At 38.2% G+C, this 19,825-nt stretch overlaps 1 long non-coding RNA gene across 1 annotated transcript in view; it reads right to left on the bottom strand.

Annotated features, from left to right (window-relative positions):
• Positions 1 to 3,562: 3,562 nt before the first annotated feature.
• The window catches only part of LOC116702409 (uncharacterized), a 21,126-nt gene continuing 4,863 nt past the window's right edge, over positions 3,563 to 19,825 (bottom strand). Inside the window, exons 2-3 of the long non-coding RNA XR_004335158.1 lie at positions 14,804 to 14,809; positions 3,563 to 3,573 (exon numbers count right to left, since the gene is read on the bottom strand). This is a non-coding gene — a long non-coding RNA (uncharacterized LOC116702409). The remainder of the gene's footprint in view (positions 3,574 to 14,803; positions 14,810 to 19,825) is intronic.

The raw sequence follows: 19,825 nt of genomic DNA, 5'->3' as shown, positions 1-19,825 counted from the left end.
AATACGGCCGATGTGAATGTGTATTTGACGTGTGTGTAGGCTTAGATGTAAGTGTGTGTGTGAGAATTTAGATCAAAATCTGACGCTTTTAAGGGCAGTAATATGCTGAACAGCGTCTACACTGCCAATTATGGGGGCATAATCTAAAGAGAGCATTTGTGCCTCCTTGATAGACACAATTAACCCTCTGAGCCCGAGACACTCGCCCACGAGTTTAAAAGTACCTCTGATTCATAGTTTAATAACTTTTGAACCATACAAGCGATTTACTCACTTTCGGTTTCGTTTGAATCCTGACGTTTTCCGCTTTCCGGCGGTCTTTTCCGGGTCTTTCTAGCCTCTACAGGGGGTTTTCTATCCAGCCAGGAACTTCAGCCTCTTTGGGCTTTAAATCCATACTGTTATATCCAAGATTGATCCACTTTATATCCATAATTCATTGCGTTTTGGCTCATTTCTGCCACTGGCTCGCTCCTCCTCTCTCTCTCTGTCTGTCCCGTCTATTGTTTCAGGAAGTACATGCCCATAAATGGGAGATAAAGGCACCCCTCTTGTATGGAAGGCCAGAGGGGACAAAAATGCCTATATACTCTATGGAAGGCAAAATAATGCACTATTTAGACACACATTTGCTTGTATAACATTGCTGTGGGTGTAATATCAATAAATATGACATTATTATGTTATTATTGGCATAAGTAAATATCATGAGAGCAAAACATTCTTGACTTTTTTGGAAAAAATGTACGTATTTTGTCAACTGTATAAGTTATAATGATTATTTCTTCACAGTGTGACTCCCAAGACATATGAGAAGTGTTTTAGAATGGAAAATGACTTAGGTTTTACTTATATGTCTGTGATATCAATACCTATCTGGAAGATTAATTTATTTATTTATTTATTTATTTATCTTAAAGGCCCTACAACCATTTTTAACATGCAAGTGACCTCACTGCAACCCAAATATTCCAATAACCCAGTTTGTCCTAAAAAAATGATATCATAAGATAAATCATATCTTGACTGTAGACAACAGGGTTGATGTTTTACAAGCTATTTTATAAAATAAATCCAGACGGAAATTAAACTGTAAAAATGGCCTCAGGGCCCAGAGCGTTAAGGAAACATAACAAACATAATTTTCACATCGGTGTAACACTGTCATAACCTGTAAGTGACACGACCTCAACACAAAGTCTTTATGAATGTTTATGACTGTCACTGGCATTAAGTGTCATTCCAGAAATGATGACGCTTTTATTGCAAACTTAGCGTGGTTTGAGATGTTTTTGTTATGACAAATTGACATTATTGGGGCAAATGTTATTCCCCCTGGCAGATATGTTCGCTAAGAAACAGCAACGCATTCTCCCTACCCACCATGTAAAACACGGGCGCTTGGTCAGGTGTCAGTGGCATTGGTTTTGACGTTTCAGGTCTCCTTTCTAAATGCATTTGGTCGGGACTCAGGGCGTCACAGGGCGGACAAAGATGGTAGGTGGGGTTCCAAAATGGGACACAAATTCCCAATCTCCTGGGTGAAAGTCCTGTCACACCCACCCCCCCAGCCCAGCAACCTCGTTTCAGTCCTTCATACTACTCGCTACCGTCTCATTTAATACTACGTCATAGTAAAGTGCTACTTTGTTGTATCTGACGCTGAGAGACACTGACCAAGCGTCAGTGTTTCACGCGTTGGGAGTGAGAACTGGTTGGAAACAGATGTTTTTGTCTGAATTACATTACTTGCTATGTAGGACATTCATTGCAGTGTGTGCGTGTGTGTCCTGTTCCATCACTGTGTTCTTCATAATTTAGCAGTGCAGGTCCCCATGCCAGTGACCTGACAATGAATAAGACATGGTTGCCAGGACCTTTCTCTGCTTCATGCACCCACCCTCTGTCTCAATATATTCTCTCTGTAGCCTATTCACAGACCCTTCTTTGTTTTCTCATCTCTAGTCAAGTCTTCCATTTTTCATTTCTGTCTCTCCTTCAGCCTCTCGTTGTTCGTATAATTCTGTGAACAATGATGCCCACTAGCCCTTTAATGTCCTCACTAAACAACCAAGTCCGGGTCAAAGCTGAATCATTATTGATTTTATTACAAACCACTTGACTCATAGCCAAAGGAGATGCAAAAAAAATAAATTAATTTAACACAACTTCAGACATCTATTTCTGGTTCACACAGCATTTACGCATCAGATTGCCGACATTACAGCCACACACGCCTACGTCTGCTTACAGTCGGTAAGGTCTTTTACAAAGTAAGATCCAAACCTCCTGTATTGTAGGGTACAGAATACATCACATTCCAACCTGTATGAAAAAATATTATTTTTTCATTTAATGGATGGATTCATCTGAGGACAGATAAAGCTTGGACCGAGGAACAAATTGTGTTACTACTTTTGTTCAATGGTAGTAGTGTGTAGTGTCAGCTATTTTTATTTTTTTCTGGGTTGGTGGTGATAATGAAGGGCATGGGGGGGTGTTCATGCTGTGATTTATTTGTTTTGTATGTTGTTAAAAAATAAGAATTGTTAAATCACAAAAGAAAACGTGCCCCCGTAAGTTTGGTTATCGGCTGACCAACACAACACTGTGTTTCTGTGCGTTCTGTTTTACTTGCTGGTTCCCGGGACTCCTTTGGTTTTTTTTGGGTGCATTTTTGAGTTATACTATCCTCCGTTCATCCGCATATCTCCAGCCCTCCCTGACATCACGTTCGCTGTGATGAATAACCAAACGAATGCAAGATTCACGACTCTCACAGACAGCTGAATCATTTTTGCCAGGTTGTTTGCTAACCCTCCGTTTTCCTCGGGTCAAATTGGACCCATTTACAAAAAGAAATTCCACATCAGAACTATGACAATAGAACGTTGAAAAACGTGACAAATGTGGGGGAAAAAGCTACAAAAATGCAGGAAAAAATCAAAGAAAACATTCATTTTTCTAAATGCGGCATTTACCAAAGGTGACAACAACTTTTTAAAAAATGACAAAAAAATTGGAAAAAAAACACGTGAAAAAATGCAAAAAAATGGACAAAACATAGTTAACCCTCCTGTTGTCCTCCTTGTTTTCCTATATCCATGTACTTTTTAATTGCCCAAATTAACATGATTGATTCCACACAACGCTCTTTGGGGTGATTTTGATGGATAATTTTGGGGCGTCTTATTCAATTTCAAAGCATTTGAAACAGAAAACTTGAAGTGTTTTTGAAATAGTATTGAGTAAAAGTTGACATATTCCAGTCTGTGATTATCCATCAACATCCTTTCCTTTAATTTTAGTGGAAACAATTCTTAATTTCTGCTTTCATAACTCAAACGTGAGGTATAATTTCCTATAAGTTAGGTTTATTGACCATATATTCCAAAACTAATAATAATAACTGTAAAACTAAAATTGATAGTGTTGAAAACATCAGATATAAAATGACAAACATTGGAAAAAAAGCATCAAAACTGATGAAAAAGGAAAAAAAACGTAAGAAAAAGTTAAAAACGTCAATAACAAGCGTCAACATAAGTGTAAGTGTGATTTCTGCTTTTCTAACTCAAACATTAGGCATCATTTCCTTATTTATTGACGATAAATTCCAAAAAAACTGTTATACTAAAGTTCATAAGTTGGTGTTTAAAACGTCACAAATAAAAAACATTGAAAAAAAGGGTCAAAAGTGTTGAAAAAAGGGACAAAAGCGTAAGAAAATGCTGAAAACATTGGGGAAAAAAAGGGTCAACAAAAGTGTTGATTTTGAATTTTGACGGGAAGACAACACAAGGGTTAAAAAAACAAAAAAACACCAAAACAGTGAATAATTTTTTTTCAATAAAACCGACAAAAAAACTGAGAAAAACAACATGTTGAAATTTAGACAGAGAAAAACAGAAAGTTGCATGGTTGAGGGGAAGACCACACAAGGGTTAAATACTTCATCCCCAATAAGACTTTTTAAGTTCCTTATAAAAACAATTTTTTTCTAATTAATGACAATATGTGATTATGGCGGAACAGCGGGAGTGAAGGGTTTCTCTATGAGTGAAATAGAAATAACACATCATTTTCTTGACTTTCACGACTGAACCCTGTTTGTGTGTTTTGTGTATTTTGTTCCAAAATGACTTTTTTTGAATATGATGATGCAAAAAAGAATCCATCAATGCAAGTGAAATATAAATGTAATTGAATGATTGAATGTAGCTTCCGGAGCTGTCTGTCATCCAGAGCCCATCCATGATGCAAATGACTAAAATAAAATAATAAATGAGAGACGGCTGCTGCTGTGATTTGTGAATACTGATAAAGTTATTAATATAAATGCAGGAGCGCTATGCCATTCATTTCCTGTTATGGAAGGGATCGGGGCGGTGGACCCTGAAGTCGTGAGGCTGTGACACCGCCGAGGCGGGCGGACAGACTGATGGAGGGAGGGGGGGGGGCACAGCTGGCTGGAGAACAGAGGTGTTCAACAGGGGGTCCGGGACCCCTAGGAGGTCCTCAGAGTCACTGCAAATTATCATGAGTTATTGTTAATTAGGCTAAAATATCTCAACATGAATCCAACATATTATTAGCAAATCTAAATCAGAAAAAAAAATTGATGATAGGCTGACTGGCCTACATAAGTAACCTCGGCACTAAGTTAGCCATCCAAAGATAAAGTTATGATTTATGAAGTCATACTAATAATTATTATTTTAATTGCTCAGTATTTTGATGTACTGAAAAGCTATGTATGAAGCTTTAAGCCGCCCACATGTTATTGTAAGCCCAGTTTAACATGTAGGTTAATTTTATAAGATGTACAGTATGTAGTAGAGCAATGGTTCTCATTTTCTTTTCAATAATATCAATAAAATATTTTTTTTCCTAGTACACCCTAACACAGCATGTTTGGTGGAGAAAAAGCTTCATTACTGTAACTGGAACCACTTAAATGTTCCATTTACATGTCAAATGTGTCCTTGCAATTCATTGTTACAGTGTAATTATTTTAGGGATTTATGCATGATTGATATATTTTAAATTAACATTTCAAAAAGCAATCCCACATCCCCCCTGCAGTACTCCACAGGACCCCTAGGGGTACACGGACCCCCGTTTGAGAAACACTGTAGTATAGCACTTTAGTGGTTTTTTGCACCACGTTTGGAAATAATAATAATACCACTTGAACTGCGCTGCATTGTTCATAATATTTCCCTATCCAGATGTGACAGCATCATTTCATTACTTAATAATGTATGGCATTAAGTGTCCATCTCATTATAATGTTCACATTTATCATAATTATTTAAGCATGCATATGTATTGTAAGTTCCATTAAAGGGGGGAGGGGAGATCACATTTGAGCATTTGAACATTTACTGGAAAGTAACGCATTAGTTACTTTCTGAAGGAACTACTTACTTTCATCATTTGTAACTGAGCATCTAATTTAGTTACTTTTGGAAGAAGTAACTAGTAACTGTAACTAATTACTTTTTAAAAGTAACTTGCCCAACACTGGTAGGTAGGTAAGAAATAGACAGATGGATAGATGGATAGATAGATAGATAGATAGATAGATAGATAGATAGATCGATAGATAGATAGATGATAGTAGATAAAGAGATAGATAGATAGATAGATAGAAAAAGAGATAGATAGATAGATAGATAGAAAAAGAGGTGATAGATAGATAGATAGATAGATAGATAGATAGATAGATGATAGTTGATATATAGATGGATCAAGAGATAGATAGATAGATAGATAGATAGATAGATAGATAAAGATAGATAGATAGATAGATAGTAGATAGATAATAGATAGATAGATAGATAGATAGTAAAAGATAGATAGATAGAATAGAGATAGAATAAAGAGGTAGATAGATAGATAGATAGATAGATAGATAGATAGATAGATAGATAGATAGATAGATAGATAGATAGATAGTTTAGATAGATGATAGATTGATAGATAGATGGAATAAGAGTAGATGATAGATAGATAGATAGATAGATAATGATAGAAGATGATGGGATAGATAGTAGATAAGGATAGATAGATAGATAGAGGTAAAGGATAGTGATAGATTGTAGATGATGGATAAAGAGATAGATAGATAGATAAAGAGATAGATAGATAGACGATAGATAGATGGATAAAGAGAGATAGATAGATAGATAGATAGATAGATAGATAGATAGATAGATAAAGAGATAGATGATAGATTGATAGATAGATAGATAGATAGATAGATAGATAGATAGATAGATAGATAGATAAAGAGAGATGATAGATAGATAGATAGATAGATAGATAGATAAAGAGAGATGATAGATAGATGATAGATTGATAGATAGATAGATAGACTCTGAGAATCACATTGCTAACATAACAGAAAAGGCTCTGGCAGCTCCTGACATGGACAAAGTCCCGTAATTAAAAAAAAATTGAAATGATGTGTGTACCTCATATGAAATACAGAATTTGAAAAATCTTTACAAAAACAAAACACAGAAGTAGACAAAAAGCAACTAAAACACGGGAAACAGTGTCACAGAAGGTCTAAAGAAAAGTCACAAAAATGTGAAAAAAAAGAAAAAAACTCGAAATAATACATTTGTGGGGGGAAAAAAGATCAAAAATGTTGTAAAAAAGCGAGAAACGATAAAAAACAAAAAAACAAAAGTGAAAACGTGGACTTTTGTCTCCCAAAAACCAACAAAAGGTGGCGGAGCAGAAGGGATGCAGTTCCAAATACAAATGAAATGCAAGTACTATGGAAAATTTCTGTTGAAATACGCAGACATAAACAGATATTTCTTAGCTAGATGGAAAGATAGACAGAAGGACTCCTCATCTCCATGGGATCACCAGTGACCCGAAAGTTCTTCTGAAGGAGAAGAAGACAGCTTTTCAGGGCATGGGACAGACAGGAGCTTAGGGAAGTACAGCACCGACTGCGGGATAAACTGAGGGAGTGTAAAAAACACCTACAGGAGGAAGCTGGAGGCCAGTCTCAGCAGAACAACATGAGGGAGGTGTGGACAGGGATGAAGGAGATCACCGGTGTGGGAGAAGAAGAGGACAAACACCAGCAGCCGTGATAGAGCAAACGAGCTGAACTGTTACTTTAAAAGGTTTAGCTCACAGCATCCCCTGCCTCCTCCACCACACCACCACCACCCCCCACACCCCTCATTGTCTCCTCCCCCCACCCTCTTTTGTTCCAACATCTCCCTCCTCACTCTCAGCCCTCCTGCAGTCAGCCAACTCCCCCACACTACCACTACACCACATTTCTCCTCCCCCCACTGACACTTCAAGCTCCCCCCCTGCTTTGCATTCACACCTGGCCAGGTGAAGAGACAGCTGGAGAGGCTACACCAGCGCAAGGCTGCTGGCCGGATGGCATCAGCCCCAGGGTCCTGAAGACCTCGCCAGTCAGCTGTCTGGTTTCTCAGTACCTCTTCAACCTGAGCCTGAGCCTGCAGAGGGTGCCGCTGCTGTGGAAGACGTCCTGCCTTGTCCCGGTCCCCAAGAAGTTGACTCCATCTGGCCTTAAGGACTACCGCCCAGTGGCTCTCACATCTCATGTGATGAAGGTGCTGGAGAGGCTGGTCTTGGCCTACCTGAGGCCGCAGGTGAGTTCTTCTCTGGACCCTCTACAGTTTGCCTACCAGCCTTGTCTGGGAGTGGACGACGCTGTCATCTATCTTCTGCAGCGAGCTATTTGCACCTGGTGGATGGCGGTGGCGGCACTGTGAGAATCACATTTTTTGATTTCTCCAGTGCATTCAACACCATCCAGCCACTGCTATTAGGTGAGAAGCTGGCGGGTGATGGGTGTCGGTGCGTCCATAGTCTCCTGGATCATTGACTACCTGACAGACAGACCACAGTTCGTCCGCCTGGACCGTGTTCTGTCTGATGTGGTGGTGAGTGGTACGGGGGCCCAGAGGGACTGTGCTGTCTCCTTTCCTGTTTACCTTATACACCTCAGACTTTCAGTACAACTCGGAGTCATGTCACCTACAGAAGTTTCTGATGACTCTGCAGTTGTTGGGTGTATAAGGGATGGACAGGAGGGAGAGTACAGGGCACTGGTGGGTGACTTTGTGGAGTGGTCTGGTAAGAACTGCCTGCTGCTGAACGTAGATAAGACCAGAGAGATGGTGTCGACTTCAGGAGGAAGGGAACGGCTCCGCAGCCCCTTTGCATCCTGGGAAGTGACGTGGACATGGTGGAGGAGTACAGATACCTGGGTGTCAACATCGACAGCAGGCTGAACTGGAAGATCAACAGCACTGCTGTTTACAAGAAGGGGATGAGCAGACTCTATTTCCTGAGGAAGCTGAGATCCTTTAACGTGTGCAGCAGGATGTTGGAGATCTTCTACCAGTCTGTTGTGGCCAGCGCTCTGTTCTCCTCCGTCATCTGCTGGGGCAGCAGCATTGGAGCCAGCGATACAAACAGACTGAACAAACTGATCAGGAAGGCTGGCTCCGTGATCGGCTGCAAACTGGACACATTTGAAGCTGTGGTGGAGAGGAGGTCGCTGAACAAACTGTTATCTATCATGGATAACCCTGACCATCCTCTCCACCCCACACTGGTCCAACAGAGGAGCAGCTTCTCTAAGAGGCTCCGACAGCTTCGATGCCGCACGGACCGCTACAGGAAATCATTCATTCCACAAACAATAACACTTTTTAACACGTCATCACTGGGTGGTAGATGAGACTTTTGGACACCACACTACTGCACTAATGCAACCTGGACATTTGGTTTATTTAAATTTACATTTTAGCATATTATTTAAGCAGTTGCACATTTGTTGTCCCCATCCTGTACATATTCAAATATTTGTTCTTTTTACTTTATTCGTATATTATTTCATGTATATTGTATGTATGTATATTTTTCCAGTATTTCATTTACACTTATATTTGTGCTTTGTGACTGAGTTTTTGCTGCTGTTACACAGGAATTTCCCATTTTTCTTGGGATCAATAAACATCTATCTATCTATCTATCTATCTAACCGCTTGAGGTTCTTCTGATAATTGATTCATGATTAGCGATTGATAAATTCAAGCAGACGTGTCTCCTGTAAATCGCCTGCATCCATAAGAAAATATAAAAACCGGAGAATAAATGCCACATATAGTCCTACCTTATTCTTAGTTATTCTTCTTCTGCTAAATGAAAATAGAATGTACATACAGTATAAATTATGGAACAAAAATATATATATGGAACACTAATAATGTCTTGTAAGACAACACAGAGGCAACACAAATAATACCTCGGCCATGCTCGTCACCATGTCATCATATTCATAATTTTATGATTTAATAAACAGACACACAACTGCTGTTAAAGTCTGGGTTTCGTGGTTAGGAAGGATTGCTCCATGGCACATCCCAGTCATTAGTCAGTGTCCCATCTACTATAACTGTGAAAAAAAATGATGGTGTGTGATTAATTTTGTAATGTAAAAGTGTGTTGAGTGAGTCGTTACCACGGGTTACACCCAGCGAGGTAATATAATAATAATTATTTTTTTTTTCACTTCTCATTTGCGATGTAAACTGCGAGCTTTCACCAAGTGGATGTCAGAGGTGGGACTTTTGTCAGCCGGATGCAAAGATGCAGTGTCGAGAAGAAAAAAAATAAAAAAAATAAAAAAGATTCTGGATATTCCATATCCAGCGACTGTGTATTCCCACAAATCAATTATAGCATCTATCGTCTTTATATTTCTATCTGATAAATATATTCAGTCGGATCCTACGTCTGGAAGCGTGGCAAAAAGACCACGACGGACCTATTAATCCTGCACTCAGGTAGGAGTCTCAACTTATTTTATGTTTTTTGGGGTAAATTAATACTTGGTGATGTTGTAACCTTGGTTCTCTGAGTAGAGAGCTAGTCTCGCTACGATAGAGAAACACCGGGATTGATTGATTGATTGACAGGTGTTTCCGTCCTCCCGGCTAAAAAAAAACGCTGACACTTTTTTTCAGATTTCTTGAAGCATTTTTTGAGTTGTTCTGATGTTTTTCTTGTTCTGCCCTTTTGTCGAATTTTTCGGCTTTTTTTTGAACTTTCTGTTGCTCTTTTCAACGCTTTTTCTGACTATTGGCCTTTTCCAGTATATACACACCACTAACATCACATTATGATGACTAGTTTTACACTTATTCTTGGAATGCATGGTCAATAAACTTCATTTACATGAAATCATACAACATTTTTGAGTTTAAAAAGCACGAATACGCTATAATATTAAATAAAAAACCCACAATTTATTACAGTAGTGAACTGATCTGTATTTTTACTTGTGGCGAGTGTTGTGTGGAACCATCCATGTTGTTTTGGGGTAATATGGTTGAACGAAACCCATATTTCTGATATAGAAACTTTAAAAACAGGTCAGATTTGACAACATGAAGGACAAAGCTGTCCTATCCAATAAAGCCTAAAAAAATCGTTTTCAAAAAAGAACTGGAATTATAATATAGTAATATGCAAACTACAAACCCTGACCAGGCTGGTGGAATTGAAGTATTAGTACAAAATTCACACTCGTGTAATGCCACGAAGAATCTGGACATCCATTCAACACGGCGCGTGTGAGTGTGTGTGTGTGTGTGTATGTGTGGGGGGGGGGGGGGGGGGGGCAGTCAGCATGCCCAGAGGCAGCACTTATTTTCTCCAAACAGAATTTATTTTCATAATTCAATTCCTGGTGGCTACGTATGGCATCATTTTGAACTCCAGTATTTAATATTAACATTGAAAGCCCGGTTATATGGTATGTGTAGTAAAGTATAATTGGACTGGCTTGTTTCAGTAGAGTACTCGTTTGTTTGTGTTTTGATTACAAAAGTGGATTTGATGAGGACAAGAAAGCGCAGCTAAATAAAAACTCCACTCCTCCGTCCCTCACCACAGATGGTTTTGGCTGTGTGTATTAATGTTTCATATTAATGTGCAATATCTGCGCCTGTCTTTTCGGAGGACTCTTAGGATGCCATGTACTGGGGATCAACATGTGCACATAGAAATAATGTGTATAATTACTTTAGTTTATTTTGGCTAATATGGCTATTATTTTTTCATCTCAAGCCCGTAGACAGAGGGGTCTGAAATAATATCATAATATTCAATACAATAAAATAGAAGACATAGAACACACTGTCAAAGGTCTATAGTTGAAGTCCGATTTTGTTGTTGTTGTAGTCTCAAAAAGCGTGCCGGTTTAATGATACCAGCGTATTTGAACTTCCTAAAATACATACAAAATGAGAGAAAAACTACAAAAAGGTCCACTTAAAACGTTTAAAAAAATAAATAAATACCAGTATTATTTGTATATGGGAGTGGGTGATGGCGAGTTGTGAGACGCAGTTTTTGTGTTAAATTATTTTCTAAAAATTAAAAAAAAAAAAGATTTAAACAATAAAATTGATGTTAATCTCAAAAAATATATCTTCCCCGGTCTGGGAGGCCTGCTTTCAGATGCTGACCCTAGAACTGCAGCCGCAGATCTGTGTTTCATGTCCTCCTCCCTCTCTCTCCTCTCTCTCTCTCTCTCTCTCTCTCTCTCTCTCTCTCTCTCTCTCTCTCTCTCTCTCTGTCAGCTCCATAGCATCATGTAATACAGGCAGAAATGCCCCCCACGTCCTTTCACAAATAGTCAAAGAAAGACATGTAAATGACACCCATTAGAGTCAAATCAATTCACCATGCTGTAGGGCGCCCGGGTGGGTCAGCTGGTAGAGCGGGCGCCCGCCAGAGTGGCACCCTAAAAGACAGATTTACTCCTCGACGCGGCGGGCCTGGGTTCAACTCCAACCTGCTGCATGTCATCCCCCCCCCCTCCCCCTTTCCCCTTCCATGTCTTCAGCTGTCCTGTTGAATAAAGGCCTGAAATAAATACAAGGTCCGTAGAAATAGGGGCTAATATTGCATGTTATTATTTCTGTAATGAGTTTTCACGGATGGTTTTTCAGTATTTAGATTTTTTTTTATTGACAAAAAACATCGGAAAATGAGACGATTTAAGAATTGATTCTTGTCAGTAGAATCGCGACTGTTTTTCTTATTGTTTTGAACCAATGATCCACCTGAGTATGTTCTGTGTCCACGGCGACTACATCACATCCGTTTCTATGTTGTATTTAGTAAATAAATGTCTGTAGGACTGATGTGTGATGTGCATTCTTCTAAGAAATCAATCCGTTTTTTAGAAATGTCTCACGATATATTGTCTCTAGACGTGTATTATCCAACTTTTGTTTTGGTTCAAGAAGGAAAATAAGAAAATCCCAATTCTCCATACCGTCGAATCGCAATGACTGAAAATCGCAATAGAAATCCAACCAGCACCCATGGATCGGGACAGAATGGAATCGAGACTAAATTGTCCCAGCCAGGTAGCGAGAGACAAGTGAGCAGAAAAAGTGCAAGACGTTATTTTAGCAGAGACTCGATACCATGTGCACGGACTACTTCTGGCTTCATGACCTTGTGTGAAACGTGTAAGCGAACGCACCAAAGGTTGAGTGTGTAAAGGCAGCAGGAATAGAGCGTCAGTAAGGCTGCAAAGATCAAATATTTTGGTCTCTAAAATGTCCAAAATGCAAAAAAATGTGGATTATTGTTTTCCAAAAAGCCCAAAATGACGTCCCCAAATGTCTCGTTTTGTCCTCAACTCAAAAGATATTCACTTTACTGTCCCAGAGGAGAGAAGAAACTAGAAGATGTTCACATTTAACATGCTGACATTCACAAGTTTACCTGTTTTTCACAAATAAATGACTCAAAATTAATTAAATTAATTTAACAGTTGACAATAATGGATGAGTTGTTGCAGGTGGAGTTTTTAGGGGATTTCTTAAATCAAGGGGAAGGAAAGAAGAAAGGAAATGTGTAGGAAGGAGGGAGGGAAGAGAAGAAGAGGAGGGATAGAAGAGAATGATGGCAGGACGGTGAGGAAAGAAGGAAGAGGAAGAATAAATAAGAGAGGGGGGAACAGGGGAAGGAAGGAAAGAAGACGGAAGAAAGGAAGTGTGTATAAAAGGAGGAAGAGAAGGAAAGAAATGGAGAGGAGGAAGGAGGGATTCAGTTTCCCGTCCCAGAGGAAAGAGGAGACTAGAAACTATTCCCATTTAGCGAGCTGACATCACTCAGGTTTGACTGTTGTTTTTTCTTCATCCAAAAAAAGACTCAAACTGATTCATCGATTCTCCAAATAGTTAGGAGATTAACTTAGTTGTTGACAGCTCATCAATAAATGATAAATGATAAATGATAACCAGCATCAAACAGCGTTTAATAAATGACGAGGATGTTAAAACTTAAGAGCAAAGGTCAAAACCCAATTCCACTTTTTGCCACTTTGACAGTAAGCGTCACTTCAGTCACCCTTTCATCAACTGCGGGATGCCTGTCGCAGGTAACAGCTGGAGGAAACTTTGGCTCGGCAGCCCTCTGCCAGCTGTTCCTCAGCCAGATGTTTTGCCTCTGGAGCCGGCTGACCACAGCAGCCTGACCTGGAAGCTGCGACGCGGAGCTCTCCAATTAACGGCAGCCAATGGGAACCACACTTCCACATCCACTCACTGCAATTAAGCCGGGATGCCTCCACATCCGGACTCAGCGGACAACTTCTCACACGCGCGCGCGCACACACACACACACCCTCACACACACACTCTCCTCTCTCAGGAGCAAGCAGCCGAGGCTATTCATCCCCATAAAGTCCTCACCGTGAGCAGGGAGCCGGGCTCCTCTCCGCCGCGTCGCCGCTGCAGCCTGACACAGCTGCGCCTCCGGATCTGCCGCGCCGCTGCTTCTCCTCGGCCAGCAGGTGTGTGTGTGTGTGTGTGTGTGTGTGTTACCGGGGGCAACGCAAGCCTGTCGGTATCTGGATGTGGAGGATAACGGAGAAGGATGGTTGTGTCATTATGAAGGCTTCTCTCTCTCGCTCTCTCTCTCTCTCTCTCTCTCTCTCTCTCTCTCTCTCTCTCTCACTGTCTATCTTTATCTCTTTGTCTCTCTCTCCCCCCCTTCCCTCTCTGTCTCGCTCCCTCTTACTCTCTCTCTCTGTCCCCCCCCTTGAAATTGCTTTATTGGCATGAATGTCAGAAATAACAATATTATAGGATAATGAGATGAGAAGAAAAATACAGACAGACAATTCATTGAGTAAATAAAAATACATACATTTAACAACTAAAAAAAGAAAAACTAGAAAACAACAAAAGTATTTGAATATAAAATCCTGAGAAATCTAAAATCCAAATTTAAGAGTGGAAACAAAGACAAAAAAACACATTGAGTAGAGGTCTCTCTCTCTCTCTCTCTCTCTCTCTCTCTCTCTCTCTCTCTCTCTCTCTCTCTCTCTCTCTCACTGTTGACCAGAGAACAGTGCAGTCTGTCAGGGCTAAACATATGTCTGTTGATCAATATGTAAAATACTTAAAACTAGTAAGTAATATAAAAATAATGTAACGTGTGCAGACACCTTAATGTGTAAAGTAAATTGTAACTAAAGCTGTCATGTTTGCAGTAAAAAGTACAGTATTTCTCTCTGAAATGCAGGAATAAAAAACATAAAAAGTTGATTAAAAAGAGGAATAAAAAACATCTTTTGGAAAGTGATCTTAATGCCGTAATTAAAAAATAATAGGGAAATCCAAGCTTTTAATTCCAAAAGCCAAGGGAACTTTATTAGGATGCATGGTATCCCTGGATCCATGAAATTAAAAATAAAAAAAACAAAAATCTGCCTGCTTCTATGATAATTTAACATATGGGTGTGTATACTTATGCCCCCTGTATTTTATGAAAGAACATTTATTTGTTTACAATACAGAATTCATTCACAGAGACAATTGGTGTCCTTAAAGGTTGGCTTTTCCTATTTGTTTTGTAAAAGATGCTTTTTTTCTTCCTCTTTCAACTTTAGCACGGGTGTGTAAACTTATGCAAGCCACTGTGAAACGTGTGATTGACAGGCCTATATAGTAACTTGGTTCATATACCGCGTACTCCCATCCTCCAATGACTCGGTTTCTCTTTATGGTGAGGTGAGCCCAACATTTACAGCGATTTGCAATACAAAAGACAAGTAGATTATATTACAATGATTATAATAATATCCAAAGGATAAAGATAAACACTGAAAGCAATGAAAGGATGTGAAGACGCGTATCCCTCGTGTTGTCCTCCCTGGTCCTGGTCTAGTTTAGCACAGAAGAGTCTCATTAACAACAGTGATTCTCAGAGGCAGACTAGGACAAAAAATTCGGCCCAGGCAATTCAGTCCAACTCAAGTAATTAATTTCTCTTTTTAACGTGAAAGATGCGTGTATAACACCAGCCAGGGAAGTAGATCAAGGAGCGTCAGTAAGTCTCCAAGTTATTGTTCATTTTTGAAAGTTTTTTTCAGTCTTCAAGGCCCTGGACACCCACACAATGTTTTTCTGGCTGATCGGATCTCTTCCCAGGACTGTGTGGGTGCGTTTAAACTGATTGATTGACATCTCCCTGAGTCCCTTCAGTGGGCGCTGCTGCACCTGATAGGGCAGGACAAATGACAGCTTCATCATTCTCAATTTCTCAAATATCTGTAATGAATGTCCAAGAGGCACGTTCAAAATAAAGTATTCTCATTCTTATTAGTGGGTGCAATTTGTGATGGAATAAATTCCCATCAAAGCTCCGCCCACCTTTGACCTTAGCACTGGTCTAATAAGGGAAATCCCTTGTGTGGGTCTTCAGAGGCTAAAACATGAATTATGAGTAAATATAAATCCCCAGCTGATGATAGGTCATCCTGACGATTGACCGGGCCAATCAGGATTTATAAAAGCATGCCAGCAATCATAAGACTATTTGAATAGCTTAGTATTCTAGCACTAAACATGTACATGTTATTGTAGGCCTGGTTTAATATGCAACTTAATGTTATGCAATATATATTAGTGGGGGGGTCCCTGCTCCATCTCTCTTTCAGCTAAGGGGTCCTGCAAGAGCCCTGCGTTAGAGGGTTTACACTACAGAATTGTCATAATTGTTGGAGTTTTGTTGTAGTTTTCCATATTCTGTCATTTTGTAGTCTCTTCGTTCTCCCGTGTGTTGTCTTGTTTTACTTCCTGTCTTTTGGTTTTCCCTCCGTTGGGATTGTCAGCCCCCCCCCATGTCTTCCACCTGTTCCCAGCTCTTGTGTCACCTGTCCCTTGTCCACCGTCCTTTACTGGTCTCTGTGCTTTAATTGAAATTCTTTATTAGGAATAATCCCTTGAGATCTTGTTGAGGGGGTCCTTAAAGGCAACAAAAAAATACAGTACATTCACAATTAGACAAAACAGTTTGAGGGGACATAACTAAAAACACACACCCCAAACACACACACATACTGACAAACAAAAAACCAAAGCTCTCCATCACACCAAAACCACCCATATCCTCCCCATTCCAACCAATAAATATTAAACAATAAACAGTTAAGGTTATTAATCTAGACAGTTTGAGAAAAATGAATAAATAAAATAACAGTAAAAAAATAATAGTATGTACAAATACACACATACATACATACGTACGTACGTACATATACACAATTACTTACACACATATATTCATATATACACACATACATACATACTGTACGTGTTCATACATATACACACAAACAAACAAACAAAAAATAAAAAATACAAATAAAAAATCAAGTTTTCTGTCTGTTGTTGGTTTGTCGTGTGTGTTGTGTGTGAGTTCCTTCCAGCGTGAACTATATTTTGTCTTCTTTGTTTCCCCGTCCCTTCCTTGGCTTTTCTTTTCTTTGGACTTTACCAGTTTGCGTGTTTGGCAAGTTCTCTTTGTGTTATTATTATTATAATTAAATTAAATGCTAACCTGCTCGTATTTCTGCACTTGGATCCAAGCCAGATTAATGACAACATGTGCAACGACAATAAAGTCAAATCTAATCCAATGTAACTGGGAAAAAAGCCCAAACCAGAAGAAGTAATTAGTGTAATAAAGTTACTATTAGGATATAAAGACCGGGATGACCAATGTTAGAAAAGGGGTTACACCGCTGCAGAAGACAAGATGATCACTTTGGGTGCAGCTCTTTTTTTATACGGTGTACTATGTAATATTTGTCTTTTTGTTTAATGGTTTCAAAATGCGTTTTCCTTTAATGTAACAAAAAGAGGGTGTTAGGGAGTGGGTTGTGGGTTGGCTGGGGATCTGCTTACTTGTCTGTCACATACCATTAAAAGTAATAAAATAAATAGGGGAATACCCCATACCATACCAATACTGCTACTCACTCCTCGGTCCAAGCTTTATCTGTCCTCAGATTCATAGAAATCTATGTATTCTCTACCCTACAATACATGATTTTGGATCTTACTTTGTGATGCTGGCCCTCGGATGCATAAATACTGTGTGAACCAGAAACACATGTTCACATCTGAAGATGTGTTAAATCGGTCTTTTTTTCCCATCTCGTTTGGCAATGAGTCACAATTTATTTAGACGCAACAAACACAGACAGTAATGGATAACCTGCTCAGCATAAAAGGACAGGGGAGGCTGTGTGTGTGTGTGTGTGTGTGTGTGTGTTTTCTGGAATGAAATATGGACTCAGAGAGAGGTGAGCCTGGTTTAATTCACTCTAAAAACACACAGTCAAAGCAATGAGTTCATTATCTTTCAAATGAGGGTGATGAACATCATCATAAATAAAGATAAGTAAGACATGGAGCCAGAAAATAACTCATCTGTGGTATTATTAATTGTGGTTTGTATATATATATATATATATATATATATATATATGGCAACAACCTACGGATGGTATATTTTAGGTACACATATGTGCATGTTCATGTACATACAATAAAATGCATATGTACATAATACATATAAATAAACACAGTACATAAATTGTACATACACATATTGTGTAATTGTATGATAATGATGTGATGCATTCATGTTTTCCACCTGTAATAATTATATTTTATGATGTATGGATGGATAGTTGCGTAATAGTATTAGACATCTAACATAAAGTTTCCATTATTGAGTAGTATTGCATTTGAGTATTGCCACCTAATATTACAAAATAATAAAGATGTAATAGTGTTCATATTGGTGATTCTGATTCTGTACTGCAATGCTTATGATTGTGTGTTCTTTTTATGAATTCATTCATTTCTGTTCTATTTAAGTTGCAAAAAATTGACGCACTTCATGACAATGCAGTTTTAATAATTAATATGTTTATGTGTCAGAGGTATATCTCCAACAGAGTGGGATCTAATCGCAGTAGAGGGGTACTGCCTCTGATGCTTTTTTATTGTTTTTGTCACTTTTCTCAATGTTTTTTTTTTGTTTTTTATTCATGGTCAATAAACCTAATTTATCTGACATTATACCTAATTTTTGAGTTGAAAAACACAGAAGTTATGATTTTTTCAGACTAATAGTTAAAGATCAGAAGATGTTGAGTGAATCACAGACTGGTATATGTTAAAGTGATTTAGGATAACGTTTTAAAACCATTTTTTTTAAATTCTAAATGCTATGAAATGCAATAAACCCATGGAAATTCAATGGAAGTAATAATTCAATTTACCTGCAGAGGATATTATATTTTTTGGGCAGTTGGTTGTGAGAAGGACAACACAAGGGTTAAACTTCTGACTGTATCAATTCATCTCTTTTCTCTGCTTTACATCTTAATATCCAGACCCGGTTCAGCTTCTACTAAAAAAGCAATGCTCGTGTAAATGATAACATGTATTAACAATAATATTTGATATGATATGTGCAGTTTAAACAGAATGCATGCAAGAAACAAATCCCAAGCACACACTTAATGGTATCTATGTGTATTAGTAATGTACATAAACATTAAAACAACACACTATGCTTGTAATATGTATGTGTTAGTTAATGTTAGTTTGAGTAATATATAATTTAAAACTTATAATATAATAATAATATAAAACTTGTCAGTGCTCACTATACATTAGATGAAGTTCATATTTATAATCTCCATTAGATAGTTCATATATATAATCTGCAGTAAATATAGTTCATATTTATAACCTCCAGCAGATATAGTTTATATTTATAATCTCCAGTAAATATAGTTCATATTTATAATCTCCAGTAGATATAGTTCATATTTATAATCTCCATTAGATAGTTCATATATATAATCTCCAGTAGATATAGTTCATATTTATAATCTCCAGTAGATATAGTTCATATTTATAACCTCAGATTATCTTATACTCGTAGTATAGTTCATATTTATAACCTCCAGTAGATATAGTTCATATTATAACTCTAATATGTTCTATTAAACCTCCAGTAGATATAGTTCATATTATAACCTCCAGCAGATATAGTTCATATTTATAACCTCCAGCAGATATAGTTTATATTTATAATCTCCAGTAAATGTAGTTCATATTTATAATCTCCAGTAGATATAGTTCATATTTATAATCTCCAGTAGATACAGTAGATATAGTTCATATTTATAACCTCCAGTAGATATAGTTCATATTTATAACCTCCAGTAGATACAGTAGATATAGTTCATATTTATAATCTCCAGTAGATATAGTTCATGTTTATAATCTCCAGTAGATATAGTTCATGTTTATAACCTCCAGTAGATATAGTTCATGTTTATAATCTCCAGTAGATATCGTATTATACCCGTAATAGTATTTATAACCTCCAGTAGATATAGTTCATGTTTATAATC

This window comes from Etheostoma spectabile, chromosome 2, assembly GCF_008692095.1.
Source record: "Etheostoma spectabile isolate EspeVRDwgs_2016 chromosome 2, UIUC_Espe_1.0, whole genome shotgun sequence".
Classification (NCBI taxonomy): Eukaryota; Metazoa; Chordata; class Actinopteri; order Perciformes; family Percidae; genus Etheostoma; species Etheostoma spectabile.
This window is presented reverse-complemented; position numbering and strand designations above follow the sequence as displayed.